The sequence below is a fragment of the Cygnus atratus genome, unplaced genomic scaffold, assembly GCF_013377495.2.
Source record: "Cygnus atratus isolate AKBS03 ecotype Queensland, Australia unplaced genomic scaffold, CAtr_DNAZoo_HiC_assembly HiC_scaffold_179, whole genome shotgun sequence".
NCBI classification, from domain to species: Eukaryota; Metazoa; Chordata; class Aves; order Anseriformes; family Anatidae; genus Cygnus; species Cygnus atratus.
In genome coordinates, this window is record NW_026109772.1 from 5,135 (window position 1) to 26,867 (window position 21,733).

Below are 21,733 nucleotides of genomic sequence, written 5' to 3' on the forward strand. Positions count from 1 at the left end.
TCATGCTCTGACAGAGCCCAAAGACAAAGTTCAATGAAAGTTCTGAAGCAGTGAGACCTTCCTCCGGGCCTTCACAGAAATGCAGCAGGTCAAGGCATAGGAACGTGATCCAAGAGATGCCCGCGTCCTTCCCTGAAGCTGACCCACTGTCCAGTTGACCTGGTTTGCTCAACACATTTGTCCCACTGGCCAGAGGTCTGGCTGGCCTGCTTTTGAGGCGAGGCTTTCGGCATGGAGTCAAAACCTGGCTTCTCTTTGTTCTGGGCCAGGGATGGAGCAGCCCCTTCCATGAGTTTCGAAGTACAAAGTGTCTTGGGATCTGCCTCCCAGCACACATGGCAATCATATTGTTGTGGAAGAGCTGGGAAAATCCCTGAACTGCAGGCAAACATGAGTCACCCAGCTGCGGACAGCAGTGGACATGGTTTTTCGGCCTCAGGCGTGCCAGGAATAGCAGAGCTCCTAGTCTCACTCCTCCTAAAGTGCTGCCTTCCTCACCAAGGGAGTTTCCAAGGGGCTTTGTACCTTTCCTGAAACACCAGGTGCTTTTACGCATTCTTGTGCTACTGCCTCCCAAGGCATTGCCTTTGTGTGGCTGGTCTGGGTCCCATGTGATGTAGTGCACCCAAGATTTTGGGGGGTCTGAAGGACCCTCTGGAGATCGTTTGGGCTGAGGTTCTGTTCTAGGCTGGCCAAATATCCCATTTAACTCCGGGGGTTCTGGGCCTTGTCTCGTTGCCTTGTGAACACTGGAACCCTCTGAGATCGCCGGCTCTTGGCAGCTCTTCCAGGACTCCACCATGCCCAATGTGACTTGTTTTTTCCAAAGGACAGCTGGCGATTTCCTTGTGGCGGCTTGTGAGCGTTGCTTCTCTCTTTGCCCATGGTGATGTGACAGGGAGGGATCAGGATGTGGGAGGGAGGGATAGGAAAATCACCCAACTGGGGCTTAAGCAGCTCACTTCAAGCACTTGCATATAGGCAAGGAAGTGCCTACAAGGCAGCATTATGAAGAAATCCCACATATCCTTTCCGGAAAGGATGGGGTGCTTCTTTTAAGGACCTGTATACTGATGCACGCAGGATGGGGAATAAACAAGATGAGATAGAGATGTGTGTGTAAGGTGTCTGGCTGTGAAGGAGTTACCTTTCCCCACAGCAGCCCATATAGTGTTGCGCTCTGCACTTGTAGCTAGAACAGCACTGATATGGCACCAGTGTTTTGTCTATTGCTGAGCAGTGCTTACGTGCCATCAGAACTCTCTCCAATCCACCCTAAGGCCAGTAGGCAGGCGGTAGGCAAGAGCTGGGGAGGCGACCTTGGCAGAGCAGCTGATCTGAAGCGACCAAAGGGATATTCCGTACCATATGATGTCACACTCAGCAAGAAAAGCTGGGCAAGAGAAAGGAGAAGGTGGTGCTCTCATTAGGAAAACATCTGTCCACCCATGCGACCACTATGCATTTTGAGACCCCACTTCCCAAGATGTGGCCGAACGTAACTTCCCAATGGGAAGTAGTGTATAATTGGTTTCTCTCTCTTTGCTTCCGCACGGCATTTGCTTGTTTTGTCTTTTGGGGTATGTTCTTGGTTGTTGTTGTGTTTTGTTTTGTTTTTTAAGCAGTGTGATCAAAGCGATGCCCACATTCTTCACTAAAGGTGACCCACAATCAAATTTACATGTGTTGCTCAGCAACTTCATCCCATTGGCCAGAGGTCTGGCTGGCCTGCTTTTGAGGACAGGCTCATGGCATGAGGGCAAATCAGCCTCTCAGCGCACCTGGCAGTCATCCTGACGTGGAAGAGCTGGGAAAATCCCTGAACTGCAGGCCAACATGAGTAACCTAGCTGCAGACAGCAGTGGACTTGGTGTCCTGGCCTCAGTCACTCCAGGAATGGGAGAGCTCCTACCCCGTTCTGCCCAAAGTGCTTCTTTCTTCACCAAAGGCATTTCCAAGGGTCTTCGTACCACTCCTGAAACAATGGGTGCTTTTGCACATTCTTGAGCTCCTGACTTCCAAGGTATGACCTTTGTGCAGCTGGTCCACGGCCCATATGACTTGTGAGACTTAGACTTGAAAGGACCTTTGGATGTGAGCCACTCCAACCCCTCCAACCGCCTCCCCAGAGCATGGTGCTGCCTGGTTTCTCTCCCAGGGACGAGCACCCCCATGACGAGGGTGCTGCAGAGAAATGCTGAAGCAGTTTGGTGCTGCAGCGGGTGGATGGCTGTCCTTTATGGCTCAAAGTCTCATAGGCCTGTCTGGGTGTTCTGAAGTCACACCAACATGACTGAATTTGCTCTCTTCATCCTCCTCTGTATTTGGCATCTCTGTGGAGCTGGCTGGTCAAAGGTGGGGTTGCTTCAAAGATTATAATGGTGTATACAACGCCAGTGTTCAGAGCACAGCATTCTTTCCTCTGAGGTTGGGTTTGAAATACTCTTTTGCACAGTCGTAGCCAGGACTGCACATCTCGGCATCCCTGTGTCCCCAGGCTGCGCGCAGAGCCACTGCCATACTATTCTGAGACTCCGGCATGTTTTAGACCTTCTGAATATAACTGGAAGTGGATGCAACAATGTTCCTGGGAAGAAGGAAGGGAGATACACACTCCGCACTCAGGAGATACCACTCTGCCACCTTTGCAGGCAAATTTCTTTCTACTCTGAGCCCCAACCTATTCCCGTCGTTCCCCTTCCAAAAACGTACAGCAAACAGTAGAAGCCATTTGCCTGCCAGCAGTACGAGGGCTCCAACCTCACGTCCATCCGGTGATCACCAGGATGGAGACTCGTTTCTCTAAGAGTTCCTGTCTTTCCGTTGCACACCTGTTTATGGTAGTTGCTGTGGAATGAGGTCAGGGACGTCCATATAGCCGTGGCAGTGCACCAAGCGTGGGGAATGACTCGCAGGCATGGGAGGGGGCATGTTTTGCCTGCTGTTTTTCCAGTGGAAAGAGTTAGGATGTCAGGAGAGAGGGCACCTGAGTGCCATCAGAGGAAGAAGGCATTCGACGTTGTGCAACCCATAGGAGGGTGTGTTGTGTCATCCTGGCAGCTCTTCCCTTTGTTGAACCTCGTGCTATGCTCCATCACTTGCTCACAGCAGGGACACAGCACATGGCCAGAGGGTCCCATGGTGTAATGGTGAGCACTCTGGACTCTGAATCCAGCGATCTGAGTTCAAATCTCAGTGGGACCTCTGCAGCTTTTGGCACCCAGACTCCTTTTCACCGTGCTTTCATCTTACGAGCCCAGTGCCTTCCTATGAGCTCTGTTGCTTTCTTTCACTTCAGTCTTCCTGCTTGCCTCTCCTCCTCCTCTGTATTACCCTCCTGCCCCGTGCCCCACCCTCCCCACACCGCCACGCCCGTGCCTCTTCCTTACTGAGCCCTGGCACCCGCTCGAGTAGAAGACATTGTTCAGACCCATGGCCAGTGGCATGTTGGTTATCTCCAAAGACGGACACTCCACAACACCCATGAACACCTGATTACCATCTTTGACCACCCTCCCTGCAGCAGTAGAGAGTTACTGTGTGTGGCATTTAGTGGGTTTAATCTGGTGTGCGCTGCATTTTGTCACCTCGAGGGGACACCACTGAGAAGAGGCTGCCTCTCTCTCCTTTATCCCACCTGCCCAGCCTACCCTCGCCAGGTATTTAGACACATGGATAAGATGCCCGCTGAGCCTTCTCTTCTGCAGGCTAAGCAGTCCCTGCTCTCGCAGCTCCCCTTCCATCATTCACGACAGAATCACAGCGTGGTTGAGCTTGGCAGGGTCTCTGCAGGACATCTTGTCTGTCTCTTGCCTGGGGACATGCTCGCTGCCCTGAGGGAAGGCAGGTTCTCCCTCCTCTCTTTCCAGCAGAATCAGGTAAGCTTTCCTTGCAATGCTTTCCTTGAGGCGTGAGGAGCTAATGGAGGCAGGAAGAGAACAGACCACCACGAGTCTCCAGCTATGCTGCACAAGGTCTTTAATGAGAAGGTAGAAATGCAGTGGCACAGTACAGAGACCAAGAAGAGCGTTTGCAGGGTTCAGGGAGGCAGAGAGAATGGCCCATCCGTCTCAGGGATGTCTGCCCCAAATGGGATGATCCACGCGCTTCAGCAGTTGAAGCGGCAGAGTGGGGAAGGCAGACACAGCCCTGACCCTCCCAGACCAAGGGAGCCCCCAGAAGAGATGGGAACCCCCCCAGTGCTGAGGGAGCTGCCAACAGCAGCTGACAGAGAGGATCCCACGGCGGTGCTCTGAGGGAAAGAGGTGAGGATGGGGCCCGGCAGGGTCACCACGACCGGGGAGGCCTCAATGGCAACCGTCGAGTCAGCGCACCGGGCGACACACGGCTCACTGCAGCTGCTTGCAAGTGGGGTTGGGCCAGAGGCACCGCAGGGGGATGGGACACAGGGTCTGAAGCAAGACATCTCTCGTCGAGGGAGGCAAAGCTGAAACACAGAGTAGCAGGGAGGGAACACAGACCCCAAGATCAGCCTTTGTCATCTCCAAAGCAGAAATCGCTGCAGTGAAGATTGGACAGGATGCACGGGGCTATTTGGTAAGAGTCCATCTGTTTTCAGGTGCTAATTCTTGCAGAGAGACATCCCTGCAGCTAACCCCCATCAATCTCCCTCTGCTTGAGAGGTCCCCACAGTCCCCAGCTCTCCAAATCCACCCCTTCCAAAGGGAAAGAGGTCACAGTCCCGAAACATCTGTATTGCAGCGCCAGTCTGAGGCAGCCCAAGTTCCAAACTGAGTGGCCAGCATGACAGCAATGGGGCCCTCAGGGAGAGCTGGAGTGAACGCAGGCTTACCTCGTTCCTCAAGGAAAGGGAGAGAGAAGAGAAGTGGATGCAGAGCCTGCAGGAGCATGGTCTTTTATGCTGCATCCCAGAGCCCCATGGGAACAGAAACATTCCTTACTCATGAAGCATCAGAACACCTCATAGTTGTTTCCTTCAGAGGCCTTGTTGGTGGTTAAGAGCTTGCTTCTTTCATCTGACAGCTTTTGTTCCTGCCTCATACCACCCGACATTGAACTGACGTATCTGTGTCCCAGGCTCCTAAGGCCAATTACGACAGAGGTCTTAGGCTACCTGTGCGGGATTGTGTGATTCCATCATACAAACTGGTTGGAGTTGGAGTATCATGTTTCACGTATCATCTACTTTGCGGTGAGCATGGGCACCAGTCACGGTGATACTCAGTCACAGAGGACTCGAGAAGTCACCGCAAGGGCATTCAGTGCTGAGATTGGAGCTAATGCTGCGAGACATTTCTCCCTGTGGTTCGTCACAGACATGCAGGAGACCGTGGAGTAAGGTCAGGTAGAAGATCAAGACAGCACATGTGGAGGAGCCATGGCCCATGTTTCCAAGATGTTTCAGCAAGGATGGAGTGTTGTGAAGTAGAGGAAGTCTCCTGAAGGCAGAGCAGAGGACAACAAGGTCATTGCTGACACTCGTCATGCTCTGACAGAGCCCAAAGACAAAGTTCAATGAAAGTTCTGAAGCAGTGAGACCTCCCTCTGGGCCTTCACAGAAATGCAGCAGGTCAAGGCATAGGAACGTGATCCAAGAGATGCCCGCGTCCTTCCCTGAAGCTGACCCACTGTCCAATTGACCTGGTTTGCTCAACACATTTGTCCCACTGGCCAGAGGTCTGGCTGGCCTGCTTTTGAGGCGAGGCTTTCAGGCACTGGAGTCAAAACCTGGCTTCTCTTTGTTCTGGGCCGGATGGAGCAGCCCCTTCTATGAGTTTCGAAATACAAAATGTCTTGGGATCTGCCTCCCAGCACACATGGCAATCATATTGTTGTGGAAGAGCTGGGAAAATCCCTGAACTGCAGGCAAACATGAGTCACCCAGCTGCGGACAGCAGTGGACATGGTTTTTCGGCCTCAGGCGTGCCAGGAATAGCAGAGCTCCTAGTCTCACTCCTCCTAAAGTGCTGCCTTCCTCACCAAGGGAGTTTCCAAGGGGCTTTGTACCTTTCCTGAAACACCAGGTGCTTTTACGCATTCTTGTGCTACTGCCTCCCAAGGCATTGCCTTTGTGTGGAACTTTTTTGGCTTTTTTGTTCTAAAGAGGAACGCTTTCACCTGGGAAGGGGCTGGCATGCTGGACTTCACTGCCAGCCAGGGGCTCTCCCAGCTGACCTTCCCAGGCCCTCAAGTGGGCCACCAGGAAGGAAGTGGCAGAGAGGATGTCAGCAGTGTTGAGCAGATCTCAAGGCCCGGAGATGGAGGGGAAATAAATACCACAATTAAACATGAAGCCTCCCTCCAGGATTGGCAGGAAACGGTGTGCTGGGACACACTTCCCCTTGTCCTTCCAGCACTTCTGCACAGGAGAGCTTTCTAGTCAGTGGTACGCAAGGATAACCAGGGCAGGTGGTGTTCAGTGCACGTACCCAGCCCTCATGCTCTCTGTGGTGCCAATTAGCACGCTCAGACCCCTTGGCTCATGGAGATGAAACCTAGAATTAGCTGTGGGCTTTCACACCTAGATGAAAGAACAGGCCTTAGAAAAGCTTTTCAAACAACAGCCCTGTCTCCTGTGAATAACCGTCACCACCCATAAAAAAACCAACAAACACAAGGACAATATTTGATCCATGGACCTAATTAGGAATTTTCACAGGGAATCAAAGGCGTGAGGGCATTTTCTGAGATGAGCTCCTACCCCAGGAGGTGGGACACCTTAGGTGTGGAAGCCCAAGAGCACAGCCCTCAGAGGAGCATGTACAGGAGGAATGGCTTGGCCTGAGCGTACTCCCCTGGATTTGGGCAAAGGGCAGGAGGAAGAAGCTGCTCAGGAGTGGGAGTGGAACCCACACCTCGCCGGGAGACTGCAACCTGAATGCAGTGCCTTAGACTGCTTGGCCCTGCTTCCTGTCCACAGCCCTGCTCCCGTCCCTGAACCTTCCCAGAGCCAGCCTGCCACCTTCAGCCTCCACCAGGCAGGGTTGTGGGGTGCACACTTGCCCTCCGTGCAACATGGGCTGCTGCCAGGCCACTGCAGCACCTTTGGGTACGTGGGAGCACAGGGAGGAAGAGTCCCTGGCACAGGGGCAGCACACTGCTAACGCTTCTCCCTAAGGCCAAGGCAATCCTTCACAGCAGCAACCAAAGGAGGTGCCAGCAAGCGTTGGCTCTGCACGTTCAACGTCCTGCCAAGGGGCTCAAGGCACAAGTGTACTCTTCCCCTGACTCCCTCCTTCCCTCCAGAGCCTGTGGAAATGCAAAACCAACCACTTGGCTGACAGGGCTGTTTCATAGCCTATTTGTGGGGGAGCAAGGGTGCTTCCTTCTGTCCTGCACGGGCCCCAGCTGGCTGGCTACAGAGGGCTCTATGACATAAAGCCCTAGGGGAAGGCTGAGACAGTCTCACGGTGTCAGTGCACAGGAAAACGCTTGGAGAGTCAACGAGAAATGACAGGATATGGGCCGAGTGCTGAGCAATGACTGAGATCCAGTGTCACAGGGATGAGGCTCATTTGCAGCCCTTGGAGCAGAAGAGGGAGAACACAACTCTGTCTTAGCCTTGCGGCTTCAAAGCTTCTCTGGAGTGTTGGGTTGACTCCTGATGCTGTGACGCTATGTTGGACTGACTCCTAAACTGTGTGACAGTTTATGGCAGAGAAACGCCACCACCTCTACACTGACAATGCAATATTGCTGCTGCATAGCTGGTTTTAGGCGTCTCAGAAAGAGACCCACCACTCTCCAAAGCTGAGCCAATGAGCGGTGTTGGTTGTGCTTCTGTGATAGCATATTTAAGAAAGGGGAAAAAAAACCACGCTGTGCAACAGCATCTGGGAGAGAGGAATGAGGAAAAGTAGAGAGAAGCAACCCTGCAGACACCAAGTACAATGAAGAAGGAAGGGAAGGAGATGCTCCAGGTCTGGAGAAGAAGTTGCCCTGTGGCCTGCGTCGAGGACAGTGGAGGAGCAAGCTGTCCCCCTGCAGCCCGTGTAAAAGACCATGGTGGAGCAGGTGGATATGGCCCGAAGGACGTTACAGACCACTGTTAGCCATCAGAGGAGCAGACTCTGGGCCAGAACTGCAATCCGAGGAGAGGAGCTCCTGGTGAAGCAGGGTGTCTGGTGGGAGCTGCAGCTTGCAGGTGGCCCAGTCTGGAGCAGTCTGTTCCTGAAGGACTGCATCCTGTTGTAAGGCCCATGTTGGGGTGGTTCTTGATAAACGGCATTGTGTTGGAAGCCCAAATTGGATCAGTTTGGGAAAGACTGCATCCCATGACTAATATCCCATCCCACAGCTACCAGCATCAGTGTCTGTCTCCACACAGGTGCCCTTGCATTTTCCGTGGAAGCAGCAGAGATGGCAGGTGATCAGATACGATTCTCTGTGTCAGGGTATGCCGTACGGCAGTGTGAGGCCAAGGTGCTGGTAGGTGCATCCTTATCGCTGGGTTTCCATCAGTCAAGGGGCCAGGAAGCCTGTCAGCAGGTGCCGTTTTGGGCTGATGGTGCAGGTCCTCTGTGCACTGGCTTTGGGTGCAGCCTGTCCTTGAGAGTGCCAGGGAGCTGGTCATCATTGCACAGGGCACTTGACGATCCCAGCAGAGCTGGCTGGAGCAGGTAGTTGTGGCCGAGTGGTGAAGGCGATGGACTAGAAATCCATTGGGGTTTCCCCGCGCAGGTTCGAATCCTGCCAACTACGGCATGCAGTCCCCTTTTGGTCTGCCTGCAGTGACCGTGCTGCTGGCATGGATGCAGGCCCCCAGGCACAGTCGTGTTCCCCCAGCTGCACAGGGCCTTGCCAGAGAACACAGCAACTCCCCCTTGCTCACTGGGAGTCCTTGTCCTCGCCTCCGCCCCAACACTGCTTGAATGGACAAGTAATCCTGATCCCATTTAGCAGTCAGGCAAGAAGTGGACACAGAAAGGGCCACTGATGTCCAGGGGCTGTAGAAGAAGTCCTTCTGTGAACAGGGTGGCCTCACCCTAAAGGGAAGACACTTCCTAGCTCTGAGAGCAGTGGATCCTCGTGGATCTTGGCTGAAGGCCAAGGGGTTCTAACGGCTGACCCCCTCCCTCCCCAGCCCTTGCACACACAGGGACAACCTTTCCCAGGGGTCTTTCCTAAATTTGGCATAAAGCTGAGATGCTGAGGGGTGCGGTCTATCCTGTCTGCTTCTCCTCTGAGGAAGAAGAGCAAGTGCACAAGGACGTGTGGTGGGGACTGTGGCATCCATCAGACTACTCCCCGCGTCTCAGGTGCTGACCCGTGTGCTAGAAAAGAGCAGGAGGCTTCGGAGAGGCCGTCTTTTGGTCCCATGGCCAGCTGCTCCGGCAGCAAAGGCCCTGGGAGGAAGAGGGGCTGATGCTGGTAGCCTGGCTGTGTTTGCTGAAGTGGGAAGGGATAGGACAAGGGATAATACCCTGAGGTATTATCACAAGGAGAGAGCCCTGAGAAGGAAAATGTGTGTAAGGCCCATACTGGTACCCGGCTTGTCCCCTGCAGTTGTCCCACTGACGGTCACAGAGCCGCAAAGGGCTAAGGGACAGCTCAAAGGCTCTGCCTTGAGCCATACCCACTGCAGAAGGCAGGCAGTCTCCAGCAGCACTCCTTCTATGGCCAGCCCTGTGTGTCGTGTTTGAGCTTTATCTCGTGTGTCTGGCTGCTGTGTGCCGGGGCATGTAGACAGGCCAGGGAAGCAGCAGGCAGAGGCAGAAACATGCAGGCCTGAGCATGGCCACCTCGTTCCTCCCCCCATGACAGGCTCTACCAGGACTCTTCAGGGCTGGGGCTGAGGGCTTTCCGTGTGTGCCTGGCAGGCCCCTGCCCGGTGGCGGGCACAGCCCTGTGTCTGTCAGGGAGCAGCGAGGGCTGGGCTGCAGTCACGCAGTCGGAGGAGCCATGCTCCGCAGGGGAGCGCAGCACAGGCAGGGGCAGGGCGCTGTCTGTCAGGGGGCACAGCCCCCATCACGGGGCAGCGTGATTTGCGGGCATGGTGGCGGCCCTGGTGAGCTGTGTGGAGAGCAGGTTGTGGGCAGCCTACAAAGCAGGCAGGCAGGCGCCCCATTGCTGCGGGTTTGGGTCAGGGCGCACCAGGCAGGGCTGGGTGAGGTGGGGGGAGAGGGGCTTGTGGGGGAGCAGAGTGGCGCAGCGGAAGCGTGCTGGGCCCATAACCCAGAGGTCGATGGATCGAAACCATCCTCTGCTACAGCCTTTAGTTGCAGGCTCCTGTCCCAAGCTTTTGTGCCACTCGGCCCTTCCTCTCAGGCCAGGCTGCCGTGGAGCAGCAGACATACCACAGCCCTCAACTCTGCCCAGGATACGCTGGCGGCTCTGCTAGCTATGCTGACACTGTCACGGTTGCACCCCCCCTGCTACACATGCAGAGCACGTGCACGGGCAGCCTGCGTCAGAGCCGATGGAGAGCAGCGCCAGCAGCAGCAGCCAGGGAGGCAGCAACGGGCCTTGCAGAAGACGGAGAAGACAGAGGTGTTTCTGGTAGCTGTGCCTCATCCCTGTCTTCCAGAATGAGACAGACTGGCAGGGGCCCCCCGCAGGCTGAAGAAGCGGGTGGCTGGAAGGAGGAGGCCGTTGAGTTGGTGAGCTGCAGGAGCCTCAGGGAGGCATGCAGACAGATGCGTTGGTGGTATAGTGGTGAGCATAGCTGCCTTCCAAGCAGTTGACCCGGGTTCGATTCCCGGCCAACGCACCCCAGCTTTTCTTCAGCCAGGCTGCAGAAGCAGTGTGTCGTCCAAAACCACCCCATTTCTGTCCTGACATCTGAATGCCATGTGCCCTGGGGCATCGAGCCTTCCTTGCCTCCCCAGAGCATGGTGCTGCCTGGTTTCTCTCCCAGGACACCCCCATGACGAGGGTGCTGCAGAGAAATGCTGAAGCAGTTTGGTGCTGCAGCAGGTGGATGGCTGTCCTTTATGGCTCAAAGGCCTGTCTGGGTGTTCTGAAATCACACCAACTTGACTGAATTTACTCTCTTCTTCATCCTCTGTATTTGGCATCTCTGTGGAGCTGGCTGGTCAAATTTCAGGTTTCTTCAGCTTCAGAGAGAATGCTAGTGTGTACAATGCCCATTGTCAGAGCAGAATGATCTTTCCTCTGAGGTTGGGCTTGAAATACTCTTTTGCACAGTCGTAGCCAGGACTGCACATCTCGGCATCCCTGTGTCCCCAGGCTGCGCGCAGAGCCACTGCCATACTATTCTGAGACTCTGACATTTTGAAGACCTTCTGAATAGAAGTGGATGCAACAATGTTCCTGGGAAGAAGGAAGGGAGATACACACTCCGCACTCAGGAGATACCACTCTGCCACCTTTGCAGGCAAATTTCTTTCTACTCTGAGCCCCAACCTATTCCCGTCGTTCCCCTTCCAAAAACGTACAGCAAACAGTAGAAGCCATTTTTGCCTGCCAGCAGTACGAGGGCTCCAACCTCACGTCCATCCGGTGATCACCAGGATGGAGACTCGTTTCTCTAAGAGTTCCTGTCTTTCCGTTGCACACCTGTTTATGGTAGTTGCTGTGGAATGAGGTCAGGGACGTCCATATAGCCGTGGCAGTGCACCAAGCGTGGGGAATGACTCGCAGGCATGGGAGAGGGCAGGTTTTGCCTGCTGTTTTTCCAGTGGAAAGAGTTAGGATGTCAGGAGAGAGGGCACCTGAGTGCCATCAGAGGAAGAAGGCATTCGACGTTGTGCAACCCATAGGAGGGTGTGTTGTGTCATCCTGGCAGCTCTTTCCCTTTGTTGAACCTCGTGCTATGCTCCATCACTTGCTCACAGCAGGGACACAGCACATGGCCAGAGGGTCCCATGGTGTAATGGTGAGCACTCTGGACTCTGAATCCAGCGATCTGAGTTCAAATCTCAGTGGGACCTCTGCAGCTTTTGGCACCCAGACTCCTTTCCTCACCGTGCTTTCATCTTACGAGCCCAGTGCCTTCCTATGAGCTCTGTTGCTTTCTTTCACTTCAGTCTTCCTGCTTGCCTCTCCTCCTCCTCTGTATTACCCTCCTGCCCCGTGCCCCACCCTCCCCACACCGCCACGCCCGTGCCTCTTCCTTACTGAGCCCTGGCACCCGCTCGAGTAGAAGACATTGTTCAGACCCATGGCCAGTGGCATGTTGGTTATCTCCAAAGACGGACACTCCACAACACCCATGAACACCTGATTACCATCTTTGACCACCCTCCCTGCAGCAGTAGAGAGTTACTGTGTGTGGCATTTAGTGGGTTTAATCTGGTGTGCGCTGCATTTTGTCACCTCGAGGGGACACCACTGAGAAGAGGCTGCCTCTCTCTCCTTTATCCCACCTGCCCAGCCTACCCTCGCCAGGTATTTAGACACATGGATAAGATGCCCGCTGAGCCTTCTCTTCTGCAGGCTAAGCAGTCCCTGCTCTCGCAGCCTCCCCTTCCATCATTCACGACAGAATCACAGCGTGGTTGAGCTTGGCAGGGTCTCTGCAGGACATCTTGTCTGTCTCTTGCCTGGGGACATGCTCGCTGCCCTGAGGGAAGGCAGGTTCTCCCTCCTCTCTTTCCAGCAGAATCAGGTAAGCTTTCCTTGCAATGCTTTCCTTGAGGCGTGAGGAGCTAATGGAGGCAGGAAGAGAACAGACCACCACGAGTCTCCAGCTATGCTGCACAAGGTCTTTAATGAGAAGGTAGAAATGCAGTGGCACAGTACAGAGACCAAGAAGAGCGTTTGCAGGGTTCAGGGAGGCAGAGAGAATGGCCCATCCGTCTCAGGGATGTCTGCCCCAAATGGGATGATCCACGCGCTTCAGCAGTTGAAGCGGCAGAGTGGGGAAGGCAGACACAGCCCTGACCCCCCCAGACCAAGGGAGCCCCCAGAAGAGATGGGAACCCCCCCAGTGCTGAGGGAGCTGCCAACAGCAGCTGACAGAGAGGATCCCACGGCGGTGCTCTGAGGGAAAGAGGTGAGGATGGGGCCCGGCAGGGTCACCACGACCGGGGAGGCCTCAATGACAACCGTCGAGTCAGCGCACCGGGCGACACACGGCTCACTGCAGCTGCTTGCAAGTGGGGTTGGGCCAGAGGCACCGCAGGGGGATGGGACACAGGGTCTGAAGCAAGACATCTCTCGTCGAGGGAGGCAAAGCTGAAACACAGAGTAGCAGGGAGGGAACACAGACCCCAAGATCAGCCTTTGTCATCTCCAAAGCAGAAATCGCTGCAGTGAAGATTGGACAGGATGCACGGGGCTATTTGGTAAGAGTCCATCTGTTTTCAGGTGCTAATTCTTGCAGAGAGACATCCCTGCAGCTGACCCCCATCAATCTCCCTCTGCTTGAGAGGTCCCCACAGTCCCCAGCTCTCCAAATCCACCCCTTCCAAAGGGAAAGAGGTCACAGTCCCGAAACATCTGTATTGCAGCGCCAATCTGAGGCAGCCCAAGTTCCAAACTGAGTGGCCAGCATGACAGCAATGGGGCCCTCAGGGAGAGCTGGAGTGAACGCAGGCTTACCTCGTTCCTCAAGGAAAGGGAGAGAGAAGAGAAGTGGATGCAGAGCCTGCAGGAGCATGGTCTTTTATGCTGCATCCCAGAGCCCCATGGGAACAGAAACATTCCTTACTCATGAAGCATCAGAACACCTCATAGTTGTTTCCTTCAGAGGCCTTGTTGGTGGTTAAGAGCTTGCTTCTTTCATCTGACAGCTTTTGTTCCTGCCTCATACCACCCGACATTGAACTGAGTATCTGTGTCCCAGGCTCCTAAGGCCAATTACGACAGAGGTCTTAGGCTACCTGTGCGGGATTGTGTGATTCCATCATACAAACTGGTTGGAGTTGGAGTATCATGTTTCACGTATCATCTACTTTGCGGTGAGCATGGGCACCAGTCACGGTGATACTCAGTCACAGAGGACTCGAGAAGTCACCGCACAAGGGCATTCAGTGCTGAGATTGGAGCTAATGCTGCGAGACATTTCTCCCTGTGGTTCGTCACAGACATGCAGGAGACCGTGGAGTAAGGTCAGGTAGAAGATCAAGGCAGCACATGTGGAGGAGCCATGGCCCATGTTTCCAAGATGTTTCAGCAAGGATGGAGAGTTGTGAAGTAGAGGAAGTCTCCTGAAGGCAGAGGAGAGGACAACAAGGTCATTGCTGACACTCGTCATGCTCTGACAGAGCCCAAAGACAAAGTTCAATGAAAGTTCTGAAGCAGTGAGACCTTCCTCCGGGCCTTCACAGAAATGCAGCAGGTCAAGGCATAGGAACGTGATCCAAGAGATGCCCGCGTCCTTCCCTGAAGCTGACCCACTGTCCAGTTGACCTGGTTTGCTCAACACATTTGTCCCACTGGCCAGAGGTCTGGCTGGCCTGCTTTTGAGGCGAGGCTTTCGGCATGGAGTCAAAACCTGGCTTCTCTTTGTTCTGGGCCAGGGATGGAGCAGCCCCTTCCATGAGTTTCGAAGTACAAAGTGTCTTGGGATCTGCCTCCCAGCACACATGGCAATCATATTGTTGTGGGAGAGCTGGGAAAATCCCTGAACTGCAGGCAAACATGAGTCACCCAGCTGCGGACAGCAGTGGACACGGTTTTTCGGCCTCAGGCGTGCCAGGAATAGCAGAGCTCCTAGTCTCACTCCTCCTAAAGTGCTGCCTTCCTCACCAAGGGAGTTTCCAAGGGGCTTTGTACCTTTCCTGAAACACCAGGTGCTTTTACGCATTCTTGTGCTACTGCCTCCCAAGATTGCCTTTGTGTGGCTGGTCTGGGTCCCATGTGATGTAGTGCACCCAAGATTTTGGGGGGTCTGAAGGACCCTCTGGAGATCGTTTGGGCTGAGGTTCTGTTCTAGGCTGGCCAAATATCCCATTTAACTCCGGGGGTTCTGGGCCTTGTCTCGTTGCCTTGTGAACACTGGAACCCTCTGAGATCGCCGGCTCTTGGCAGCTCTTCCAGGACTCCACCATGCCCAATGTGACTTGTTTTTTCCAAAGGACAGCTGGCGATTTCCTTGTGGCGGCTTGTGAGCGTTGCTTCTCTCTTTGCCCATGGTGATGTGACAGGGAGGGATCAGGATGTGGGAGGGAGGGATAGGAAAATCACCCAACTGGGGCTTAAGCAGCTCACTTCAAGCACTTGCATATAGGCAAGGAAGTGCCTACAAGGCAGCATTATGAAGAAATCCCACATATCCTTTCCGGAAAGGATGGGGTGCTTCTTTTAAGGACCTGTATACTGATGCACGGATGGGGAATAAACAAGATGAGATAGAGATGTGTGTGTAAGGTGTCTGGCTGTGAAGGAGTTACCTTTCCCCACAGCAGCCCATATAGTGTTGCGCTCTGCACTTGTAGCTAGAACAGCACTGATATGGCACCAGTGTTTTGTCTATTGCTGAGCAGTGCTTACGTGCCATCAGAACTCTCTCCAATCCACCCTAAGGCCAGTAGGCAGGCGGTAGGCAAGAGCTGGGGAGGCGACCTTGGCAGAGCAGCTGATCTGAAGCGACCAAAGGGATATTCCGTACCATATGATGTCACACTCAGCAAGAAAAGCTGGGCAAGAGAAAGGAGAAGGCGGTGCTCTCATTAGGAAAACATCTGTCCACCCATGCGACCACTATGCATTTTGAGACCCCACTTCCCAAGATGTGGCCGAACGTAACTTCCCAATGGGAAGTAGTGTATAATTGGTTTCTCTCTCTTTGCTTCCGCACGGCATTTGCTTGTTTTGTCTTTTGGGGTATGTTCTTGGTTGTTGTTGTGTTTTGTTTTGTTTTTTAAGCAGTGTGATCAAAGCGATGCCCACATTCTTCACTAAAGGTGACCCACAATCAAATTTACATGTGTTGCTCAGCAACTTCATCCCATTGGCCAGAGGTCTGGCTGGCCTGCTTTTGAGGACAGGCTCATGGCATGAGGGCAAATCAGCCTCTCAGCGCACCTGGCAGTCATCCTGACGTGGAAGAGCTGGGAAAATCCCTGAACTGCAGGCCAACATGAGTAACCTAGCTGCAGACAGCAGTGGACTTGGTGTCCTGGCCTCAGTCACTCCAGGAATGGGAGAGCTCCTACCCCGTTCTGCCCAAAGTGCTTCTTTCTTCACCAAAGGCATTTCCAAGGGTCTTCGTACCACTCCTGAAACAATGGGTGCTTTTGCACATTCTTGAGCTCCTGACTTCCAAGGTATGACCTTTGTGCAGCTGGTCCACGGCCCATATGACTTGTGAGACTTAGACTTGAAAGGACCTTTGGATGTGAGCCACTCCAACCCCTCCAACCGCCTCCCCAGAGCATGGTGCTGCCTGGTTTCTCTCCCAGGGACGAGCACCCCCATGACGAGGGTGCTGCAGAGAAATGCTGAAGCAGTTTGGTGCTGCAGCGGGTGGATGGCTGTCCTTTATGGCTCAAAGTCTCATAGGCCTGTCTGGGTGTTCTGAAGTCACACCAACATGACTGAATTTGCTCTCTTCATCCTCCTCTGTATTTGGCATCTCTGTGGAGCTGGCTGGTCAAAGGTGGGGTTGCTTCAAAGATTATAATGGTGTATACAACGCCAGTGTTCAGAGCACAGCATTCTTTCCTCTGAGGTTGGGTTTGAAATACTCTTTTGCACAGTCGTAGCCAGGACTGCACATCTCGGCATCCCTGTGTCCCCAGGCTGCGCGCAGAGCCACTGCCATACTATTCTGAGACTCCGGCATGTTTTAGACCTTCTGAATATAACTGGAAGTGGATGCAACAATTCCTGGGAAGAAGGAAGGGAGATACACACTCCGCACTCAGGAGATACCACTCTGCCACCTTTGCAGGCAATGTTTCTTTGCTACTCTGAGCCCCGACCTATTCCCGTCGTTCCCCTTCCAAAAACGTACAGCAAACAGTAGAAGCCATTTTTGCCTGCCAGCAGTACGAGGGCTCCAACCTCACGTCCATCCGGTGATCACCAGGATGGAGACTCGTTTCTCTAAGAGTTCCTGTCTTTCCGTTGCACACCTGTTTATGGTAGTTGCTGTGGAATGAGGTCAGGGACGTCCATATAGCCGTGGCAGTGCACCAAGAGTGGGGAATGACTCGCAGGCATGGGAGAGGGCAGGTTTTGCCTGCTGTTTTTCCAGTGGAAAGAGTTAGGATGTCAGGAGAGAGGGCACCTGAGTGCCATCAGAGGAAGAAGGCATTCGACGTTGTGCAACCCATAGGAGGGTGTGTTGTGTCATCCTGGCAGCTCTTCCCTTTGTTGAACCTCGTGCTATGCTCCATCACTTGCTCACAGCAGGGACACAGCACATGGCCAGAGGGTCCCATGGTGTAATGGTGAGCACTCTGGACTCTGAATCCAGCGATCTGAGTTCAAATCTCAGTGGGACCTCTGCAGCTTTTGGCACCCAGACTCCTTTCCTCACCGTGCTTTCATCTTACGAGCCCAGTGCCTTCCTATGAGCTCTGTTGCTTTCTTTCACTTCAGTCTTCCTGCTTGCCTCTCCTCCTCCTCTGTATTACCCTCCTGCCCCGTGCCCCACCCTCCCCACACCGCCACGCCCGTGCCTCTTCCTTACTGAGCCCTGGCACCCGCTCGAGTAGAAGACATTGTTCAGACCCATGGCCAGTGGCATGTTGGTTATCTCCAAAGATGGACACTCCACAACACCCATGAACACCTGATTACCATCTTTGACCACCCTCCCTGCAGCAGTAGAGAGTTACTGTGTGTGGCATTTAGTGGGTTTAATCTGGTGTGCGCTGCATTTTGTCACCTCGAGGGGACACCACTGAGAAGAGGCTGCCTCTCTCTCCTTTATCCCACCTGCCCAGCCTACCCTCGCCAGGTATTTAGACACATGGATAAGATGCCCGCTGAGCCTTCTCTTCTGCAGGCTAAGCAGTCCCTGCTCTCGCAGCCTCCCCTTCCATCATTCACGACAGAATCACAGCGTGGTTGAGCTTGGCAGGGTCTCTGCAGGACATCTTGTCTGTCTCTTGCCTGGGGACATGCTCGCTGCCCTGAGGGAAGGCAGGTTCTCCCTCCTCTCTTTCCAGCAGAATCAGGTAAGCTTTCCTTGCAATGCTTTCCTTGAGGCGTGAGGAGCTAATGGAGGCAGGAAGAGAACAGACCACCACGAGTCTCCAGCTATGCTGCACAAGGTCTTTAATGAGAAGGTAGAAATGCAGTGGCACAGTACAGAGACCAAGAAGAGCGTTTGCAGGGTTCAGGGAGGCAGAGAGAATGGCCCATCCGTCTCAGGGATGTCTGCCCCAAATGGGATGATCCACGCGCTTCAGCAGTTGAAGCGGCAGAGTGGGGAAGGCAGACACAGCCCTGACCCCCCCAGACCAAGGGAGCCCCCAGAAGAGATGGGAACCCCCCCAGTGCTGAGGGAGCTGCCAACAGCAGCTGACAGAGAGGATCCCACGGCGGTGCTCTGAGGGAAAGAGGTGAGGATGGGGCCCGGCAGGGTCACCACGACCGGGGAGGCCTCAATGGACAACCGTCGAGTCAGCGCACCGGGCGACACACGGCTCACTGCAGCTGCTTGCAAGTGGGGTTGGGCCAGAGGCACCGCAGGGGGATGGGACACAGGGTCTGAAGCAAGACATCTCTCGTCGAGGGAGGCAAAGCTGAAACACAGAGTAGCAGGGAGGGAACACAGACCCCAAGATCAGCCTTTGTCATCTCCAAAGCAGAAATCGCTGCAGTGAAGATTGGACAGGATGCACGGGGCTATTTGGTAAGAGTCCATCTGTTTTCAGGTGCTAATTCTTGCAGAGAGACATCCCTGCAGCTGACCCCCATCAATCTCCCTCTGCTTGAGAGGTCCCCACAGTCCCCAGCTCTCCAAATCCACCCCTTCCAAAGGGAAAGAGGTCACAGTCCCGAAACATCTGTATTGCAGCGCCAATCTGAGGCAGCCCAAGTTCCAAACTGAGTGGCCAGCATGACAGCAATGGGGCCCTCAGGGAGAGCTGGAGTGAACGCAGGCTTACCTCGTTCCTCAAGGAAAGGGAGAGAGAAGAGAAGTGGATGCAGAGCCTGCAGGAGCATGGTCTTTTATGCTGCATCCCAGAGCCCCATGGGAACAGAAACATTCCTTACTCATGAAGCATCAGAACACCTCATAGTTGTTTCCTTCAGAGGCCTTGTTGGTGGTTAAGAGCTTGCTTCTTTCATCTGACAGCTTTTGTTCCTGCCTCATACCACCCGACATTGAACTGACGTATCTGTGTCCCAGGCTCCTAAGGCCAATTACGACAGAGGTCTTAGGCTACCTGTGCGGGATTGTGTGATTCCATCATACAAACTGGTTGGAGTTGGAGTATCATGTTTCACGTATCATCTACTTTGCGGTGAGCATGGGCACCAGTCACGGTGATACTCAGTCACAGAGGACTCGAGAAGTCACCGCACAAGGGCATTCAGTGCTGAGACTTGGAGCTAATGCTGCGAGACATTTCTCCCTGTGGTTCGTCACAGACATGCAGGAGACCGTGGAGTAAGGTCAGGTAGAAGATCAAGACAGCACATGTGGAGGAGCCATGGCCCATGTTTCCAAGATGTTTCAGCAAGGATGGAGTGTTGTGAAGTAGAGGAAGTCTCCTGAAGGCAGAGGAGAGGACAACAAGGTCATTGCTGACACTCGTCATGCTCTGACAGAGCCCAAAGACAAAGTTCAATGAAAGTTCTGAAGCAGTGAGACCTTCCTCCGGGCCTTCACAGAAATGCAGCAGGTCAAGGCATAGGAACGTGATCCAAGAGATGCCCGCGTCCTTCCCTGAAGCTGACCCACTGTCCAGTTGACCTGGTTTGCTCAACACATTTGTCCCACTGGCCAGAGGTCTGGCTGGCCTGCTTTTGAGGCGAGGCTTTCGGCATGGAGTCAAAACCTGGCTTCTCTTTGTTCTGGGCCAGGGATGGAGCAGCCCCTTCCATGAGTTTCGAAGTACAAAGTGTCTTGGGATCTGCCTCCCAGCACACATGGCAATCATATTGTTGTGGAAGAGCTGGGAAAATCCCTGAACTGCAGGCAAACATGAGTCACCCAGCTGCGGACAGCAGTGGACATGGTTTTTCGGCCTCAGGCGTGCCAGGAATAGCAGAGCTCCTAGTCTCACTCCTCCTAAAGTGCTGCCTTCCTCACCAAGGGAGTTTCCAAGGGGCTTTGTACCTTTCCTGAAACACCAGGTGCTTTTACGCATTCTTGTGCTACTGCCTCCCAAGGCATTGCCTTTGTGTGGCTGGTCTGGGTCCCATGTGATGTAGTGCACCCAAGATTTTGGGGGGTCTGAAGGACCCTCTGGAGATCGTTTGGGCTGAGGTTCTGTTCTAGGCTGGCCAAATATCCCATTTAACTCCGGGGGTTCTGGGCCTTGTCTCGTTGCCTTGTGAACACTGGAACCCTCTGAGATCGCCGGCTCTTGGCAGCTCTTCCAGGACTCCACCATGCCCAATGTGACTTGTTTTTTCCAAAGGACAGCTGGCGATTTCCTTGTGGCGGCTTGTGAGCGTTGCTTCTCTCTTTGCCCATGGTGATGTGACAGGGAGGGATCAGGATGTGGGAGGGAGGGATAGGAAAATCACCCAACTGGGGCTTAAGCAGCTCACTTCAAGCACTTGCATATAGGCAAGGAAGTGCCTACAAGGCAGCATTATGAAGAAATCCCACATATCCTTTCCGGAAAGGATGGGGTGCTTCTTTTAAGGACCTGTATACTGATGCACGCAGGATGGGGAATAAACAAGATGAGATAGAGATGTGTGTGTAAGGTGTCTGGCTGTGAAGGAGTTACCTTTCCCCACAGCAGCCCATATAGTGTTGCGCTCTGCACTTGTAGCTAGAACAGCACTGATATGGCACCAGTGTTTTGTCTATTGCTGAGCAGTGCTTACGTGCCATCAGAACTCTCTCCAATCCACCCTAAGGCCAGTAGGCAGGCGGTAGGCAAGAGCTGGGGAGGCGACCTTGGCAGAGCAGCTGATCTGAAGCGACCAAAGGGATATTCCGTACCATATGATGTCACACTCAGCAAGAAAAGCTGGGCAAGAGAAAGGAGAAGGCGGTGCTCTCATTAGGAAAACATCTGTCCACCCATGCGACCACTATGCATTTTGAGACCCCACTTCCCAAGATGTGGCCGAACGTAACTTCCCAATGGGAAGTAGTGTATAATTGGTTTCTCTCTCTTTGCTTCCGCACGGCATTTGCTTGTTTTGTCTTTTGGGGTATGTTCTTGGTTGTTGTTGTGTTTTGTTTTGTTTTTTAAGCAGTGTGATCAAAGCGATGCCCACATTCTTCACTAAAGGTGACCCACAATCAAATTTACATGTGTTGCTCAGCAACTTCATCCCATTGGCCAGAGGTCTGGCTGGCCTGCTTTTGAGGACAGGCTCATGGCATGAGGGCAAATCAGCCTCTCAGCGCACCTGGCAGTCATCCTGACGTGGAAGAGCTGGGAAAATCCCTGAACTGCAGGCCAACATGAGTAACCTAGCTGCAGACAGCAGTGGACTTGGTGTCCTGGCCTCAGTCACTCCAGGAATGGGAGAGCTCCTACCCCGTTCTGCCCAAAGTGCTTCTTTCTTCACCAAAGGCATTTCCAAGGGTCTTCGTACCACTCCTGAAACAATGGGTGCTTTTGCACATTCTTGAGCTCCTGACTTCCAAGGTATGACCTTTGTGCAGCTGGTCCACGGCCCATATGACTTGTGAGACTTAGACTTGAAAGGACCTTTGGATGTGAGCCACTCCAACCCCTCCAACCGCCTCCCCAGA

General features: G+C 53.8%; 6 non-coding genes across 6 annotated transcripts; all 6 read left to right on the top strand.

Annotated features, from left to right (window-relative positions):
- The first annotated feature begins 3,132 nt into the window (after positions 1–3,132).
- TRNAQ-CUG (transfer RNA glutamine (anticodon CUG)) lies at positions 3,133–3,204 on the top strand. The gene has a single exon. It is a non-coding gene; the product is annotated as a tRNA-Gln (tRNA).
- A 5,396-nt stretch (positions 3,205–8,600) lies between these two features.
- On the top strand, positions 8,601–8,682 carry TRNAS-AGA (transfer RNA serine (anticodon AGA)). The gene has a single exon. It is a non-coding gene; the product is annotated as a tRNA-Ser (tRNA).
- A 1,435-nt stretch (positions 8,683–10,117) lies between these two features.
- Positions 10,118–10,189, top strand: TRNAM-CAU (transfer RNA methionine (anticodon CAU)). The gene has a single exon. It is a non-coding gene; the product is annotated as a tRNA-Met (tRNA).
- Positions 10,190–10,618: 429 nt separating this feature from the next.
- Positions 10,619–10,690, top strand: TRNAG-UCC (transfer RNA glycine (anticodon UCC)). Its single transcript has one exon. It is a non-coding gene; the product is annotated as a tRNA-Gly (tRNA).
- A 1,111-nt stretch (positions 10,691–11,801) lies between these two features.
- On the top strand, positions 11,802–11,873 carry TRNAQ-CUG (transfer RNA glutamine (anticodon CUG)). Its single transcript has one exon. It is a non-coding gene; the product is annotated as a tRNA-Gln (tRNA).
- Positions 11,874–17,265: 5,392 nt separating this feature from the next.
- TRNAQ-CUG (transfer RNA glutamine (anticodon CUG)) lies at positions 17,266–17,337 on the top strand. The gene has a single exon. It is a non-coding gene; the product is annotated as a tRNA-Gln (tRNA).
- Positions 17,338–21,733: the final 4,396 nt, after the last annotated feature.